An 11,112-nucleotide genomic window follows, 5' to 3' on the forward strand; every position below is an offset into this window, starting at 1 on the left:
TAAGGTTGTTGTGGTGCCCCGGAAGCGATCGTGCGGAGGTCAGGGGGATAGTGGAGGCCATTTTTGATATGGGAAAAATTCAGCGGTTTGTAATTCCATCTGGAATTGGGTTTATAATGATAAAGAATCATGTAGAGCAGTGTTTCCCAACCAGTGTGCCTCCAGCTGTTGCAAAACTACACCTCCCAGCATGGGCATGCTGGGAGTTGTAGTTTTGCAACAGCTGGAGGCACACTGGTTGGGAAACACTGATGAAGAGGATCCATACTGGACTGAAATGCATATGAAATGATATCACCATTGAAGTTATATGGGGAAATCTGCAAAAAATCTGCAGCATATTGCAGTATTTCTGTAAATAACAAGCTTTGAATGAGAAAACACATCGAAAACGCTGGTAATGTGAACTGACCTCAATCCACTTAGTCTAATGAGTTCACTAGAGTGACCTCCAGCACAAGCAGCCTAATTAGATGACTAGGTGCAGTGATCAAACACCACACCCTTATTCTCTAATAATAGCCTGTGTTGCACTATAATTAAAAAATAATAATAATTCGGAAAAAAATTAACATTTTTAATTGGGATAGTAAATTAAGTTTACTATCTACCGTAGGGACGGGCTGCACCTCAATGGGGAGGGTGCAGCTTTGCTTGGGGAGAAGATGGCTAGAAGGGTGGAGGAGTGTTTAAACTAGGGACTTGGGGGGAGGGAACCTACAGCAAAGAGGGGGAAGATAGTGTAGATAGAGAGGTGGGAATTATAAATGTACCTGGGGGTGGAGCGGAGGGAGGGGTTAGAATAGTTAATAGGAATAGGCTTCATAGGAAAATAAAACTTGCACCCTTGAATCCCATTAACCCCAATAACATAAAGGATGGAAATGTAAAGTGTATGTTCACAAATGCCAGAAGCCTAGCAAATAAAATGGGGGAGCTTGAGGCCTTGATACTGGAGGAACATATTGATATAGTTGGGGTCACTGAGACATGGCTGGTGATATAGTTGGGGTCACTGAGACATGGCTGGTGATATAGTTGGGGTCACTGAGACATGGCTGATGATATAGTTGGGTTCACTGAGACATGGCTGGTGATATAGTTGGGGTCACTGAGACATGGCTGGTGATATAGTTGGGGTCACTGAGACATGGCTGGTGATATAGTTGGGGTCACTGAGACATGGCTGGTGATATAGTTGGGGTCACTGAGACATGGCTGGTGATATAGTTGGGGTCACTGAGACATGGCTGGTGATATAGTTGGGGTCACTGAGACATGGCTGATGATATAGTTGGGTTCACTGAGACATGGCTGGTGATATAGTTGGGGTCACTGAGACATGGCTGGTGATATAGTTGGGGTCACTGAGACATGGCTGGACTCCTCGCATGACTGGGCTGTCAATCTGCAGGGGTTTACATTGTTTCGCAAGGATAGAATGAACAGAAAAGGTGGTGGAGTCTGTCTGTATGTTAGAAGTGGTATGAAAGTCAGTGTGAACGATGCCATAGTGTGTGATGATTCTGAGGATGTGGAATCATTGTGGGTAGAATTACAAAAGGAGGGAAATACTGAAAAAATAATATTTGGGGTAATCTACAGACCCCCTAATATCACTGAAGAGATAGAAGGTCGGCTGCATAAACAAATAGAGAGGGCCGCCCGGGCAGGTACAGTGGTAATAATGGGAGATTTTAACTATCCAGATATAGATTGGGGTCCAGGGTTGGCTAAAACTACAAAGGTTAGAAAATTCCTAAATTTATTGCAGGATAATTTTCTGGGCCAGTTTGTGGAGGACCCAACAAGAAGTGATGCCTTGTTGGATCTGATCATTTCCAACAACGCAGAGCTGGTTGGTAATGTAACTGTGCGGGAAAACCTTGGGAATAGCGACCACAATATAGTTACTTTTGACTTAAAATGTAGAAAACAAAGACAGGCGGGGAAGGCAAAAACATATAACTTTAAAAAGGCAAATTTCCCTGGGCTGAGGGCTGCACTACAGGACATAGACTGGGGGGAGGTGTTGTCAAATACTGATACAGAAGGTAAATGGGACATCTTTAAATCAACTCTAAATAACTATACAGCTAAATATATACCAAAGGGGAACAAATATAAACGATTAAAACTAAATCCTACATGGCTGACACATGATGTTAAAAGAGCAATAAACAACAAAAAAATAGCCTTCAAAAAATACAAATCTGATGGGTCAGCGATAACATTTAAACAGTACAAAGAGCTTAATAAAATCTGTAAAAATGTAATAAAAACAGCAAAAATTCAAAACGAGAGACAGGTGGCCAAAGAAAGCAAAACTAATCCTAAATATTTTTTTAGATATATAAATGCAAAAAAACCAAGGACAGAGCATGTAGGACCCCTTAATAATGATAATGGGGAGGTTGTCACAGGCGATCAAGAGAAAGCGGAGCTACTGAATGGGTTCTTTAGTTCTGTATATACTAAGGAAGAAGGAGCTGACATTGGCCAGGTCAGTGCTGGTAACACATCATGTACAGGTCAGTGCTGGTAACACATCATGTAATGTACTGAACTGGCTTAATGTAGAGATGGTACAAGGTAAGTTAAGTAATATAAATGTAAGCAAATCCCCAGGCCCGGATGGACTACACCCAAGAGTTCTTAGAGAGGTAAGTTCAGTAATATCTGTACCCCTGTTCATGATATTTAGAGATTCTCTGGTGTCTGGTATTGTGCCAAGGGACTGGCGCAAGGAGAATGTGGTGCCAATCTTCAAAAAGGGCTCTAGGTCTTCCCCAGGAAACTATAGACCGGTAAGTTTAACGTGCATTGTGGGTAAATTGTTTGAAGGACTTATAAGGGATTACATACAGGAATACATAGGGGATAATTGTATTATAAGTGATAGCCAGCATGGGTTTACTAAGGATAGAAGTTGTCAAACCAATCTAATTTGCTTTTATGAAGAGGTGAGTAGAAGCCTTGACAGAGGAATGGCTGTGGATATAGAGGGGGTGTGGATATAGAGGAATAGCTGTGGATATAGTGTTTCTGGATTTTGCTAAAGCATTTGATACTGTCCCTCATAGACGTCTGACAGGTAAGTTAAGGTCCTTGGGCTTGGAAATTTTAGTTTGTAACTGGATTGAACACTGGCTCATGGATCGTACCCAGAGAGTGGTGGTCAATGATTCGTACTCTGATTGGTCCCCGGTTATTAGTGGTGTACCCCAAGGTTCTGTACTGGGCCCGCTGTTGTTTAATTTATTTATCAATGATATAGAGCATGGTATTAACAGCTCTGTTTCTATCTTTGCAGATGACACCAAGCTTTGTAGCATGGTACAGTCTATAGAGGATGTGCATGTCACGATTCGGCTGGCTGGAGGTGGATCCTCTGTGCCAGAGAGGGATTGGCGTGGACCCTGTTGGTGTACCGGTTCTAAGTTGCTACTGGTATTCACCAGAGCCCGACGCAAAGCGGGATGGTCTTGCAGCGGCGGTAGCAACCAGGTCATATCCACCAGCAACGGCTCAACCTCTCTGACTGCTGAAGATAGGCGCGGTACAAGGGAGTAGACAAGAGCAAGGTCGGACGTAGCAGAAGGTCAGGGCAGGCAGCAAGGATCGTAGTCAGGGGCAACGGCAGGAGGTCTGGAACACAGGCTAGGAACACACAAGGGAACGTTTTCACTGGCACAATGGCAACAAGATCCGGCGAGGGAGTGCAGGGGAAGTGAGGAATAAGTAGGGAGTGCACAGGTGATAACACTGATGTTACGCCGAGCGCTCCGGGTCCCCGCTCCTCCCCGGAGCGCTCGCATCATCCTCGCAATTGCAGCGCCCCGGTCAGACCTGCTGACCGGGTGCGCTGCGATACCTCTCCCTGCCGGGATGCGATTCGCGATGCGGGAGGCGCCCGCTCGCGATGCGCACCCCGGCTCCCGTACCTGACTTGCTCTCCGTCGGTCTTGTCCCGGCGCGCGCGGCCCCGCTCCTTAGGGCGCGCGCGCGCCGGGTCTCTGCGATTTAAAGGGCCACTGCGCCACTGATTGGCGCAGTTGGCTTAATTAGTGTGTTCACCTGTGCACTCCCTATTTATACCTCACTTCCCCTGCACTCCCTCGCCGGATCTTGTTGCCATTGTGCCAGTGAAAGCGTTTCCTTGTGTGTTCCTAGCCTGTGTTCCAGACCTCCTGCCGTTGCCCCTGACTACGATCCTTGCTGCCTGCCCCGACCTTCTGCTACGTCCGACCTTGCTCTTGTCTACTCCCTTGTACCGCGCCTATCTTCAGCAGTCAGAGAGGTTGAGCCGTTGCTGGTGGATACGACCTGGTTGCTACCGCCGCTGCAAGACCATCCCGCTTTGCGGCGGGCTCTGGTGAATACCAGTAGCAACTTAGAACCGGTCCACCAGCACGGTCCACGCCAATCCCTCTCTGGCACAGAGGATCCACCTCCTGCCAGCCGAATCGTGACAGTAGATCCGGCCATGAATCCCGCTGAAGTTCCACTGCCAGTTGTCGCCGACCTCACCACGGTGGTCGCCCAGCAGTCGCAACAGATAGCGCAACAAGGCCACCAGCTGTCTCAACTGACCGTGATGCTACAGCAGCTACTACCACAGCTTCAGCAATCATCTCCTCCGCCAGCTGCTGCCCCTCCTCCGCAGCGAGTGGCCGCTTCCGGCTACGACTATCCTTGCCGGATAAATTTGATGGGGACTCTAAGTTTTGCCGTGGCTTTCTTTCACAATGTTCCCTGCACTTGGAGATGATGTCGGACCAGTTTCCTACTGAAAGGTCTAAGGTGGCTTTCGTAGTCAGCCTTCTGTCTGGGAAAGCTCTGTCATGGGCCACACCGCTCTGGGACCGCAATGACCCCGTCACTGCCTCTGTACACTCCTTCTTCACGGAGATTCGAAGTGTCTTTGAGGAACCTGCCCGAGCCTCTTCTGCTGAGACTGCCCTGCTGAACCTGGTCCAGGGTAATTCTTCTGTTGGCGAGTACGCCATCCAATTCCGTACTCTTGCCTCCGAATTATCCTGGAATAATGAGGCCCTCTGCGTGACCTTTAAAAAAGGCCTATCCAGCAACATTAAAGATGTTCTAGCCGCACGAGAAATTCCTGCTAACCTGCATGAACTTATTCATCTGGCCACCCGCATTGACATGCGTTTTTCCGAAAGGCGTCAGGAGCTCCGCCAGGATATGGACTTTGTTCGCACGAGGCGTTTTTTCTCCTCGGCTCCTCTCTCCTCTGGTCCTCTGCAATCCGTTCCTGTGCCTCCCGCCGTGGAGGCTATGCAAGTTGACCGGTCTCGCTTGACTCCTCAAGAGAGGACACGACGCCGCATGGAGAATCTGTGCCTGTACTGTGCCGGTACCGAACACTTCCTGAAGGAATGTCCTATCCGTCCTCCCCGCCTGGAAAGACGTACGCTGACTCCGCACAAAGGTGAGACAGTTCTTGATGTCAACTCTGCTTCTCCACGCCTTACTGTGCCTGTGCGGATATCTTCCTCTACCTTCTCCTTCTCTACTATGGCCTTCTTGGATTCCGGATCTGCAGGAAATTTTATTTTGGCCTCTCTCATCAACAGGTTCAACATCCCGGTGACCAGTCTCGCCAGACCCCTCTACATCAATTGTGTTAACAATGAAAGATTGGACTGTACCGTGCGTTACCGCACGGAACCTCTCCTAATGTGCATCGGACCTCATCACGAAAAAATTGAGTTTTTGGTCCTCTCCAATTGCACTTCCGAAATTCTTCTTGGATTACCGTGGCTTCAACGCCATTCCCCAACCCTTGATTGGTCCACAGGAGAAATCAAGAGCTGGGGTACTTCTTGTTTCAAGGACTGTCTTAAACCGGTTCCCAGTACTCCCTGCCGTGACCCTGTGGTTCCCCCTGTAACCGGTCTCCCTAAGGCTTATATGGACTATGCTGACGTGTTTTGCAAAAAGCAAGCTGAGACTTTACCTCCTCACAGGCCTTATGACTGTCCTATTGACCTCCTCCCGGGCACTACTCCGCCCCGGGGCAGAATTTATCCTCTGTCCGCTCCAGAGACTCTTGCTATGTCTGAATACATCCAGGAAAATTTAAAAAAGGGGTTTATCCGCAAATCCTCCTCTCCTGCCGGTGCTGGATTTTTTTTTGTGTCCAAAAAAGATGGCTCCCTACGTCCTTGCATTGATTACCGCGGACTTAATAAAATCACGGTAAAGAACCGCTACCCCCTATCTCTTATCTCAGAACTCTTTGATCGCCTTCAAGGTGCCCACATCTTTACCAAACTGGACTTAAGAGGTGCTTATAATCTCATCCGCATCAGGGAGGGGGACGAATGGAAGACTGCATTTAACACCAGAGATGGACACTTTGAGTATCTGGTCATGCCCTTTGGCCTGTGCAACGCCCCTGCCGTCTTCCAAGACTTTGTTAATGAAATTTTTCGTGATCTCTTATATTCCTGTGTTGTGGTTTATCTGGACGATATTCTGATTTTTTCTGCCAACTTAGAAGAACACCGCCAGCATGTCCGCATGGTTCTTCAGAGACTTCGAGACAATCAACTTTATGCCAAAATGGAGAAATGTCTGTTTGAATGTCAATCTCTTCCTTTCCTAGGATACTTGGTCTCTGGCCAGGGACTACAAATGGACCCAGATAAACTCTCTGCCGTCTTAGATTGGCCACGCCCCTCCGGACTCCGTGCTATCCAACGTTTTTTGGGGTTCGCCAATTATTACATACAATTTATTCCACACTTTTCCACTATTGTGGCTCCTATCGTGGCTTTAACCAAGAAAAATGCCAATCCCAAGTCCTGGTCTCCCCAAGCGGAAGACGCATTTAAACGTCTCAAGTCTGCCTTTTCTTCTGCTCCCGTGCTCTCCAGACCTGACCCATCTAAACCCTTCCTATTGGAGGTAGATGCCTCCTCAGTGGGAGCTGGAGCTGTCCTTCTACAAAAAAATTCTTCCGGGCATGCTGTTACTTGTGGGTTTTTTTCTAGGACCTTCTCTCCGGCGGAGAGAAACTACTTCATCGGGGATCGAGAACTACTGGCCATTAAATTGGCGCTTGAGGAATGGAGGCATCTGCTGGAGGGATCGAAATTTCCAGTTATCATTTACACCGATCACAAGAATCTCTCCTATCTCCAGTCTGCCCAACGGCTGAACCCTCGCCAGGCCAGGTGGTCGTTGTTCGTTGCCCGTTTTAACTTTGAAATTCATTTTCGCCCTGCCGACAAGAACATTAGGGCCGATGCCCTCTCTCGTTCCTCGGATGCCTCGGAAGTAGAGGTCTCTCCGCAACACATCATTCCTCCTGACTGTCTGATCTCCACTTCTCCAGCCTCCATCAGGCAAACTCCTCCAGGGAAGACCTTCGTTTCTCCACGCCAACGTCTCGGGATTCTCAAATGGGGACACTCCTCCCACCTCGCAGGCCATGCGGGCATCAAAAAGTCCTTGCAACTCATCTCTCGTTTCTATTGGTGGCCGACTCTGGAGACGGATGTTGTTGATTTTGTGCGGGCCTGTACTGTCTGTGCCCGGGATAAGACTCCTCGCCAGAAGCCTGCTGGTCTCCTTCATCCTCTGCCTGTCCCCGAACAGCCTTGGTCACTGATTGGTATGGACTTTATTACAGACTTACCCCCATCCCGTGGCAACACTGTTGTTTGGGTGGTCGTTGATCGATTTTCCAAGATGGCACATTTTATTCCTCTTCCTGGTCTTCCTTCAGCGCCTCAGTTGGCAAAACAATTTTTTGTACACATTTTTCGTCTTCACGCTTTGCCCACGCAGATCGTCTCGGATAGAGGCGTCCAATTCGTGTCTAAATTCTGGAGGGCCCTCTGTAAACAGCTCAAGATTAAATTAAACTTCTCTTCTTCTTATCATCCCCAATCCAATGGGCAAGTAGAAAGAATTAACCAGGTCCTGGGTGACTATTTACGGCATTTTGTTTCCTCCCGCCAGGATGACTGGGCAGATCTTCTACCATGGGCCGAATTCTCATACAACTTCAGAGTCTCTGAATCTTCTGCTAAGTCCCCATTTTTCGTGGTGTACGGCCGTCACCCTCTTCCCCCCCTCCCTACTCCCTTGCCCTCTGGTTTGCCCGCTGTGGATGAAGTGACTCGTGATCTTTCCACCATATGGAAAGAGACCCAAAATTCACTTTTACAGGCTTCATCCCGCATGAAAAGGTTTGCCGATAAGAAAAGAAGAACTCCCCCCATTTTTGCTCCCGGAGACAAGGTATGGCTCTCCGCTAAATATGTCCGCTTTCGTGTCCCCAGTTACAAACTGGGACCACGCTATCTTGGTCCTTTCAAAGTCTTGTGCCAGATTAATCCTGTCTCTTACAAACTCCTTCTTCCTCCTTCTCTTCGTATTCCCAATGCCTTCCATGTCTCTCTCCTTAAACCACTCATCATCAACCGTTTCTCTCCCAAACTTGTTTCTCCCACTCCTGTTTCCGGTTCTTCTGACGTCTTCTCCGTGAAGGAGATACTGGCCTCCAAGACGGTCAGAGGAAAAAAAATTTTTTGGGTGGATTGGGAGGGCTGTGGTCCAGAAGAGAGATCCTGGGAACCTGAGGACAACATCCTAGACAAAAGTCTTGTCCTCAGGTTCTCAGGCTCCAAGAAGAGGGGGAGACCCAAGGGGGGGGGGGGTACTGTTACGCCGAGCGCTCCGGGTCCCCGCTCCTCCCCGGAGTGCTCGCAACATCCTCGCAATTGCAGCGCCCCGGTCAGACCTGCTGACCGGGTGCGCTGCGATACCTCTCCCTGCCGAGATGCGATTCGCGATGCGGGAGGCGCCCGCTCGCGATGCGCACCCCGGCTCCCGTACCTGACTCGCTCTCCGTCGGTCTTGTCCCGGCGCGCGCGGCCCCGCTCCTTAGGGCGCGCGCGCGCCGGGTCTCTGCGATTTAAAGGGCCACTGCGCCACTGATTGGCGCAGTCTGCTTAATTAGTGTGTTCACCTGTGCACTCCCTATTTATACCTCACTTCCCCTGCACTCCCTCGCCGGATCTTGTTGCCATTGTGCCAGTAAGAGCGTTTCCTTGTGTGTTCCTAGCCTGTGTTCCAGACCTCCTGCCGTTGCCCCTGACTACGATCCTTGCTGCCTGCCCCGACCTTCTGCTACGTCCGACCTTGCTCTTGTCTACTCCCTTGTACCGCGCCTATCTTCAGCAGTCAGAGAGGTTGAGCCTTTGCTGGTGGATACGACCTGGTTGCTACCGCTGCTGCAAGACCATCCCGCTTTGCGGCGGGCTCTGGTGAATACCAGTAGCAACTTAGAACCGGTCCACCAGCACGGTCCACGCCAATCCCTCTCTGGCACAGAGGATCCACCTCCTGCCAGCCGAATCGTGACAACTGATTAGGCCTGCTGCGCCAATCAGTGGCGCAGTGGCCCTTTAAATTGCAGAGACCCGGCGTGTGCGCGCCCTAAGGAGCGGGGCCGTGCGCGCCGGGACAAGACAGACGGGGAACGGGTCAGGTACGGGAGCCGGGACGCGCATCGCGAGCGGGCGCCTCCCGCGTCGCCAATCGCATCCCGGCTGGGAGAGATATTGCAGCGCACCCGGTCAGCAGGTCTGACCGGGGCGCTGCGAATGAGAGGATGCTGCGAGCGCTCCGGGGAGGAGCGGGGACCCGGAGCGCTCGGCGTAACAGTGCATAAGTTACAAGATGACTTGGATAGACTAAGTGTCTGGGCATCCACTTGGCAAATGAGGTTCAATGTGGATAAATGTAAAGTTATGCATCTGGGTACTAATAACCTGCATGCATCGTATGTCTTAGGGGGGATTAAACTGTCAGAGTCACTGGTAGAGAAGGATCTGGGTGTACTTGTAGATCACAGACTACAGAATAGCACAATGTCAGGATGCTGCTTCCAAAGCCGGCAGGATATTGTCATGTATCAAAAGAGGCATGGACTCAAGGGACAGGGACATAATACTCCCCCTTTATAAAGCATTGGTACGGCCTCACCTGGAATATGCTGTTTAGTTTTGGGCACCTGTCCATAAAAGGGACACTGCGGAGTTGGAAAGGGTGCAGAGACGCGCGACTAAACTAATATGGGGCAGGGAACATCTTAGCTATGAGGAGCGATTAAAGGAGTTACAATTGTTTAGTCTTGAGAAGAGACGTTTAAGGGGGGATATGATAAACGTATATAAGTATATTAATGGCCCATACAAAAAATATGGAGAAAAACTGTTCCAGGTTAAACCCCCCCAAAGGACGAGGGGGCACTCCCTCCGTCTGGAGAAGAAAAAGTTTAGTCTCAAGGGGCGACACGCCTTCTTTACCATAAGAACTGTGAATTTATGGAACAGTCTACCTCAGGAACTGGTCACAGCAGGAACAATTAACAGCTTTAAAACAGGGTTAGATACATTCCTGGAACAAAATAACATTAATGCTTATGAAGAAATATAAAATCCCATCCCTTCCCCAATATTGCGCCACACCCCTACCCCTTAATTCCCTGGTTAAACTTGATGGACATATGTCTTTTTTCGACCGTACTAACTATGTAACTATATAACTATGTGTGCTCTGCGCTCCATTGATAAAGCCTGGCCCTGCACCTTTGACAGCGGCGATCTAAAGGGATAATAGCCAGCCGCACAAATCGCCGCATGTTGGCTATTAAAGGAGAACTCCAGAATATAAAAATTGTCCTCCATACTGCCGGAAGTAAAAAAAATAAAGATGTACATACCTTCCTCCGCTCCCCCGGGGCCTCCGGTAACCAGCTCCAGCCTCCGCTGCGATCCTCTTCCTGGTTGCTGGTGGTCGGCGAGTCATACTGCGCTCAGCCAATCACCGGCCGCAGCAAAGTCAGACTCGGCCGGGGATAGGCTGAGGAGCGGCAGTGTGAGAAACGCTTCAAGACACAAAATTCTTCAGTACACTAGCACCTGCTGCCGGGGCCGAAAAAGTCACACTGCCGCTCAGCCTGACCGGCCGAGCCGGGACTTCGCTGCGGCCGGTGAATGGCTGAGCGCAGTATGACTCGCCGACCACAAGCAGCCAGGAAGAGGATCGCGGCGGAGGCTGGAGCCGGTTACC

The sequence above is a fragment of the Hyla sarda genome, chromosome 8, assembly GCF_029499605.1.
Source record: "Hyla sarda isolate aHylSar1 chromosome 8, aHylSar1.hap1, whole genome shotgun sequence".
In the NCBI taxonomy this organism is placed as follows: domain Eukaryota; kingdom Metazoa; phylum Chordata; class Amphibia; order Anura; family Hylidae; genus Hyla; species Hyla sarda.